Below are 8,026 nucleotides of genomic sequence, written 5' to 3' on the forward strand. Positions count from 1 at the left end.
GTGTCCACACATAATGTAATAAACCACTTGGCTTTCCCTGTGAAACAAAACAAATCAAACATACCTCAGACGACTGTCACATATCATCACATTTAGGGTCTTCTAGATCCTATTCTAATGGTTACAGGAGACCTCACACAGATGCTCTGGCATGGTTACAAGTAAATTTCACTCATAAAATATTGGTGCTAAAAAGGAACATGGGATAGAGGTAGAGCTCAGTGGTAGAATGTTGCTTATCGGAAGAAGAGTTCTTGTCTAACATCTATGAGGTTCAGTTCCTACCATCAGGGAGAGAGAGAAGGAGAGACAGACAGATAGACAGAACTTAAATTTTCTTCCTTCTAATTAACAATATTTTATTCATTTGGAGAGAAAAAACTGGATGCCCACATGCTGAAGAGTGAAATCACGCCCATATCTATCACCTTGCACAAATGTTCAACTTTGCTATTTTGTCTTATCCCAGTCAGAATGGCCCAAGATGCACCCAACTGGCAGCAGATATGTGGAGGGTGTGGGAAAAGAGGACTCTCACTCACTGTCGCTATGACTGCACCCTGATTCCCTAGGTACTCTGTAAACCAGTGTGGAGAATTCTCAAAAAGCTGAAAAACTAATGATGAACTTTACAAGTAATGGATGGAACTAGAAACTATTACACTGACTGAGGTAACCCAGGTCCAAAAGTCAAATACTTCATGTTCCCTCTTGTCTGTGGGTCCTAACTCCAAATCTTCAGGCATGAGTATGTGACCTGGAGGAACCATGGAAACCAAGAAAGTGAAAAGATATCATGGGGAGCACCAGAGAGATTACTAATATACAAATGATCTAAAGGGGGAAATGGGAAAATGGATGTCTTAGTTATGGTTTCTATTGCTGTGAAGAGACACCATAACCATGCCAACTCTTATAAAGGAAAACGCTTACAGTTCAGAGGTTTAGTCCCTTATTGTCATGGCTGGGAAGCAAGGCAGCATGCAGGCAGACTTGGTGCTGGAGAAGTAGCTGAGAGTACTTATATCTTGACCCAAAGGCAACAGGAAGTGGCCTGTCTCACTAGGCACAGCTTGAGCATATATGAGACCTCACAGCCCACCTCCTCTGTGACATACTTCCTCTAACAAGACCACTCCCTTTGGGGGCCATTTTCTTTCAAACCACCACAATGGAGAAGAAGGTTTTATTTGGGAAAACAGAGGGATGTTAACACAGAAGGGGTAGATGGGAAGAGGAATAAATAACACTAAGAATGTTTGGAAAAGCCTTAAGGAACGATACTTTTATTTACCTAAAATTGCATATAGCATGTATAAGTGTATATGAATACATATGTATCTTAAATGAACTTATGCTATGCTACTTGGGCTGGCAAATTTTCTACTCAAGAACCATAGATCATGAAACAAACAAACAAAAAAACAGCTCTAGGCTTGAGAAACCTCTTTTAGAGTTGTTGATAAGGGAAATCCAAGGACTCCAAAACAACACAGGCTATTGCTGTCGCCCTTGGTTGCCCCCACAAGTTGATGGTAAGTACCTATTGCTGAAGACACCATGTACTTTAGACATGGGACTTGGATGATTCAAGCTGTGTCTGTCCTGACTTATGGCCTGTTCACAGAAGGGAAGTCCTGCCTGGTACTGGAAACTTAGGCAACTATCCAGGGTTAATGAGGTCATGAATCTTAGAGGGGAACCCACTCCTCGCAGTTTACTAGACGAGCACAGTTCCTAGCTGCATTCTAAACACATATCCTTATACCCATAGAGAGGGGTAGCCCTCGCCCCTCATCAGAGAAGCTTCACTTTGAGCAGATGGAGACCATCACAGAAACATACAACTGGTCAAAATACAGAGGACAAACGGTCCTGGGCTGGCAGCCTCAATACATCTACAGCACAACCTCTGTGCCCAAGGCTCAGAGAACACTGGGAAAGAGGGGGCAGGAAGGTTGTAAGAGCCAGAGGACCATGAAGTCTGCTGTGAGAGTATGTCTCCTAGAAATGACATCTACGATACCACAGCAATATGACTTCCTAAACACCTAGTAATGACAGCACTAACAGACAAGCTAACATCAAAAGGGTAAATGGAAAGGAGCCCCACCCTCAGACAAAGAACTGTCGGTAACTTAGGACTCATGAGAAAGGCAGAATTAGTCTTCCCCAGGGATAAGTCCACTAATTGGTTATCCAATAACAAGAGATCAGCTCTGAAATCATATACATAGAAGCAACACTAACTGAACCCAGCAAGTTGTATTTATATATTTACAAATATATATGTAACAATAATAATAAAAAACAACAAGGCCATGAATTTGAGTTGAAGTAAGAAGGGACATGGGAAAGGTTGGAAAGGGTGTAAATGATATAATATTTCAATTACAATTTATAAATGATGCTGGGCAATGGTGGTGCATGCCTTTGATTCCAGCACTCAAGAGGCAGAGGCAGGTACATCTCTGTGAATTTGAGACCAGCCTGGTCTACAGACCTAGTTCCAGAACAACCAAGGCTACACAAAGAAAACCTGTCTTGAAAAACAAAAAGAAACGTAATTACTAAAAACTATAATAAGATCTGAATAGGTACTTCTCAAGCAAAGGCTCACAAATGGCAGAGAAGTGCAAATCAAGACTACAGGAGACATCACCTCATGAGAGTTAGAACCTAGAGCACACTGAATGCTTGGTGAATACTCTACTAAGCCACATCCCTAGATGTCTCTGTCCCAGGTAGAATAGCTGTCATCAGCAAGACAAAAAAATAACAATGCTAGTAAGGATGCAGAGAACTCTTAGACATGTTGGTGGAAATAACAACACAGCCATTACATAAAAACAGTACAGCTAGTTGTTTAAAAACTGAAAATAGGACCAGCTGATCACACTACTGAGTATATATACAAAAGGTATAAGGTCAGGAAAACAAAAAAAAAAAGCCCATGTTTATGGTGGTCCTATTCATATTAGTAAGATGTGATCAACCTGGATGACCATCAATGGATGAATGGAAAAAAACTGAGCAATCTCTCTGTCTCTCTCTGTCTCTGTCTCTCTCTGTCTCTGTCTCTCTCTCTCTCTCTCTCTGTGTGTGTGTGTGTGTGTGAGAAAGAGAGAGAGAGAGAGAGAGAGAGAGAGAGAGAGAGAGAGAGAGAGAGAGAGAGAGAGATCTAAGTTGTATCTGCATGTCTATCTACCAGATAGACATATAAGATTCCCTACTACATAATGTGGTATTTAAAAAAATTTTTTTATATATAACATAGTTCTTTATTGATTCTTTGGGAATTTCACATCATGCACCCCAATCCTGCTCACCTCCCAGCCCATCCATACCTGCCCCTCACCCCTTTAACATTATCTCCAAAGAAACCCCCCAAATTAATTAAAAACCACCTTGCTTCCCCATCTTTCCCGTCTCTTCAACACCTCTAAATTCTTCCTAGTGGCATTGGGATCTGCAGTGTGCCACACAGTATACACCCTTTTGTCCAGTCAGCCCTACACACAAATGTTCATTGCAATGAGGCATTGGTCTGGTTCAAGGCCTCTGGCACACCATCATCACTGGACACTCACTGAAACTCCTTGGACATCCTACTGTTTCCCGGAGTATCCCTCGCCTACCATTCCACAGGACAATTGTCCCTTCATGCACTCCAGTAGGTCACAGATGTGGTAGATGTTAGGGTGGGCCAACCCAAGGCCAGGATGTGTGTCTGGGAGGAAGCTGAGCTGGTCAGTCCAGACCCCTGGGACCACACTGCTCAGAGGAGATGCGGAGCCAGCTCTCCTAGGCCCATGCCATCAGGGCCAGCTCTTCTATACCCATAGTGAGGCCATCTCTCACAAGTGTGGGAGCTAGCTATCCCCTGAGGGGTGGGGCCAGATCTCCTGTGACAGAATCCAGCAAGGGGCAGGGCCAGCTCAGCACAGCCCTTGAATTTCAACAGGCTTGGTTCCTATGGTCCCCTTTGGTAACAAGGGCCATGGACAGCAACACAGATATCAGATGCAGTAGGACCACGGCCCCAGACATGGTAGCAGTCTGGATCCAAATGTCACCTTGTCCTCAGGGAGCAAGTCGGCCACCCACACCAGTCAGTTCCTCACCTCCTTTGCTTCTTCAGTTCTGCCTCTTTCCACAGCACCAGAATCATTCTGCTTCTCATTTTTCTACCATATACTTGCTCATCATAATGGCACCTGCCCGCAAAACACTGCAAGGCACCAGGCGGGCCTGTAGATGTCTTCAGCTACCCCGGACTGAGAGGACCCAGGCTGGCCTGTGTGTGTTTTTCACCCACCTAAGCTGAGTCATACTGTGGTATTATCATGGAAATACAGATGTAGATGTATAGTGAAATATTATTCAACCACAAAAAATCATGAGATTTTTGTCATTTGCAGACACACAGAGGACCATTACATTAATAAGCCAGAGACATGTGCTTGCTCATTTGTGGAAACTAAATGGCTGATCTCTTGGAAGAATGGAATGATCACTGGAGACTGGAAGAGTGGAGGGGGAGGGGAAGGAGAGATACTCAGTAGACTCACAGACACAGAGAAGGGGTGAGCTGTTTTGTGAAAGATTAAAACATTGGTTAGAGCAAGACTAACAGTTTAGGTTCTCTGGCGTCAGGATTTTGCTATGTACTCTGGCTGGTCTCACACTCAGCCTTTTAAGTGCTGGGATTACAGGTGTGTACCGCCACACCTGGCTTGTGTTTCTATACTGAATTATCATAGTGTACCCCCACAAGGTGTACGAATATGTCTCAGCAAACGGTTGCTCAACTGGTAACCATAGTGACAGAAGGGAACAGGGCGGAATGGGAGCAGTAACAAAACCAATCCCTTTCTACTTCTTTTTATTGAAAAAGCAGAAATTGGGCACTCCTGCCTGTTAATTAAAGTTTCCTTTTATGAAGGTGAACTCTGGCACTTGAAATTGGCTATAAAATTCATCAAATAAGGAAAAGTAAAATCCATGTCTGGATTATCTGACATTCTGTCTTGATGCCTGGGGATCAATCCCAGAGCCTAGAACACACTGGCCAAGTGCTCTACCACTGACTCACATCTCTCACCCTTGGATTATTTTTTAGAAAGACTCACAATGTATGTAGTTTAGGCTGGCCTAGAACTCTCAATGTAGCCTAGGCTACCCTTGAATTATTGATCGTCTTGCCTCCAGGGTGATGAGATTATAGGCATATACCACCATACCCCACTGAATTTTCTATAATCCTAAAACAAATAGACAATGCCACAGAATCAATATTTTTCATTAAAAAATGTATTTAGAGGGATGGGAATATGTCTCAATGGGCAAGCACACTTGCTCAGGAAGCATGAGAATCCGAGTTCAAAGCTAGGCATGGCTATCAATGCCTGTAACCCCCAGATTTGGGAGACAGAGACAGAGGATGCTAAGAGCTCACTGGCTGGCCAGCCAGCCTAGCTGATATGGCAAGCTCTTGTCTTGATGAAAAAGCCTGTCTAGAGGAAGATACTCGCCATCCTGGTCTGGTGTCCTCATGGTGTGTACAGTCACACAGGTACATGCAACATACTCTAAGATCAAAAAGAATGAAGGGAGAGAAGAATTACATTCAGCCCTTCTCTTTTCTTTCAGTCCTTTAGAAGAGCAGCATGGCTTAGCTCTGACCAGCACTCTCCCGTCTCTAGAAGGTTCCAGGTCCCCTTCCCACTGCAGTTAACCTCCCTGTCTTTAAGCACTTGGGGATCAGCTGTGGTGGCTCCAGTTTCTACTTTCTCCAGCCCTAGCTGGGAAGCAATTTCTCAAGACAGTTTTACCTTCAGTAGCAGGTCATTTTAATCCAGTGTAAGCATCAATGTGACATGGACACGTTATCTTCATTATTTTAATTACTCTTCAAAACCTGCTCCTTTTTTCGCCCAACACTTTCCAAGAATCACTGACTAGAAATTGTCAGACTTCAGCTTATCATGGCTTCGTAGTGACATCATTTAGCCGCATTCCTAAAGTCATGAAATTTGTTTGCGAAACTCTTTATCTTAAACTAGCGCGGGGGAAAACGTTCCCTTTCTGATGGGAAGTCACCCACCTCTGTCACACTGCTGTCTGTGCTCTTCTGAGCAGCTGACAGCTTCTGTTAAGTCACTTTCCCTCCCCAGTTCCGCGTCCCGTCTGGAAAGCCCGAGTGATTTTTGAATAACAGCAAGTCATATCTGATGTGGCAGCGACTGGCGACTCTGACACTGAGCTTGGCTGTGGCCATCACCCAGGATTCCTCACTTCTCCTTGAGAAGCAATTACAATTTCACAGGCTGGAATTAAATCTCCCTGTGGTATGAGTAGAGTAGCTGAGGATGTCAAAGTGATTTCGAGCTGCTAATCTCTTGCAGGAGGACGAGTGGAAATAGAGCAGCCCTTCCTCGTACAGGACGAGGCCTGGCAACTCTGAAACTCCAGTGCTTCGATATGTTTTAATTCACACTGAGGTCAGCTGGTGCAGCCTCCTTCCACGAAAACGGATGCCCCAGTTTGTAGAAGATGCGATCGATGTGTTCCTAACGACAGAAGTGAAGGCAGGTTAAAGGGAAGGAAGAAGTATTGGGGCCAGGAAGGAAAACACACATGGGCTGGGGAGCAGATGGCTCAGTCCAGGAACATGTCAAACAGGAGGGCCTGAGTCTGGTCACCAGTGCCCACGTCAGTAGGCAGCATGGGGGCATGTGCTTGGCATCCCAGCACGGGGGATGTGCAGAGAGCTTGCTGGCCAGCCAGCCCGCTTCATGAAACTGGGCAAATCCCAGTTCAGAAAGAGACACTCTCAAAAAATAAGGAGCCAGGCTTGGTGGCACATGTCTTTAGTTCCAGAGCTAAGGAGGCAGAGTCTTATCTCTGTGAATTCAAGGTCAGCCTGGTTTACATATTGAGTTCTAGGTTGGCCAGAGCCACACAGTGGAAACCCTGTCTCAAAGAAACAAACAAATAAAAAGCAGAGGATGACTATGAGGAACAACACTAAGGCTGACCTCTGGCCCCCACACCAGTACGTATTCACATGCAAGCTCACCTAGGCATGTAGGTGTACCCCCCCCCCAAGTTAATTCATGTTTAAGAAGCCTGAGTTCCATCTCCAGAACCCATAGCAGAAAGGCAGAACCAACTCGTGAAAGTTGTCCTCTGACCTCCATGTGCTCTTAGTCACATACAGATCACACACACACACACACACACACACACACACACACTAATAATAGATAGCCTTGTAAGACAGGGTCTCACGTAGTCCACTCTGGCCTCAGACTCACTCTGCAGCTGAGACTAACCTCAAGTCATCCTCCTGCCTCTGCCTCCCAAGTGCTGGGATTACAGGTGTCCTGACAGGCCCAGGCTTTTAACTTAACACAGAAGTCATCACTTAACACAGAAGACAGTGTCATGTGTCACAGGCCGGTGGGATTCTTGCCTGGAGGTGTAGACCACTGTCTATGCGTTCAGGCTGCTTGGTTTGGGTTTTTGGCTGATTTGACATCAAGACATCTACATGTTGGTGCTTAAGGTGATCTTCGGACTGGGAAGGCATTTGTGCTGACGAGCTCTCTGCCACCCCTGTTCCTCCCATCTGCCAGGTATAATTGTTAAGTGGGATGGATGGTGCTGTCAGTGGTAATCTATAACACATTAAAATTCAGTCTGATTCTGTGGATTTCATGTAATTAAACATCAACAATGTGTTTTTCCTGAGTAAGGACTCTAGACCTGGCAATGTAATTACTTAAACAAACAAGCAAACACCAAGGAACCAAAGAAGCTAACAGAGCTAAATTATGATGTGCACTTATCAAAGGTAATGTCTATCAGCCCAGCCACTGTTACATTGCCCTCGTTCGTCACCATTTCCAATGGTCAGAGACGAGAAAAAAGCGTGGGCCTCACACGGATGTGAGGGTGTTGGTATGAGGTACCCCAACATCATATCATAACCCAGTTATTCACCCTAACGGCTTGACTGTCA

This window comes from Peromyscus leucopus, chromosome 5, assembly GCF_004664715.2.
Source record: "Peromyscus leucopus breed LL Stock chromosome 5, UCI_PerLeu_2.1, whole genome shotgun sequence".
Classification (NCBI taxonomy): domain Eukaryota; kingdom Metazoa; phylum Chordata; class Mammalia; order Rodentia; family Cricetidae; genus Peromyscus; species Peromyscus leucopus.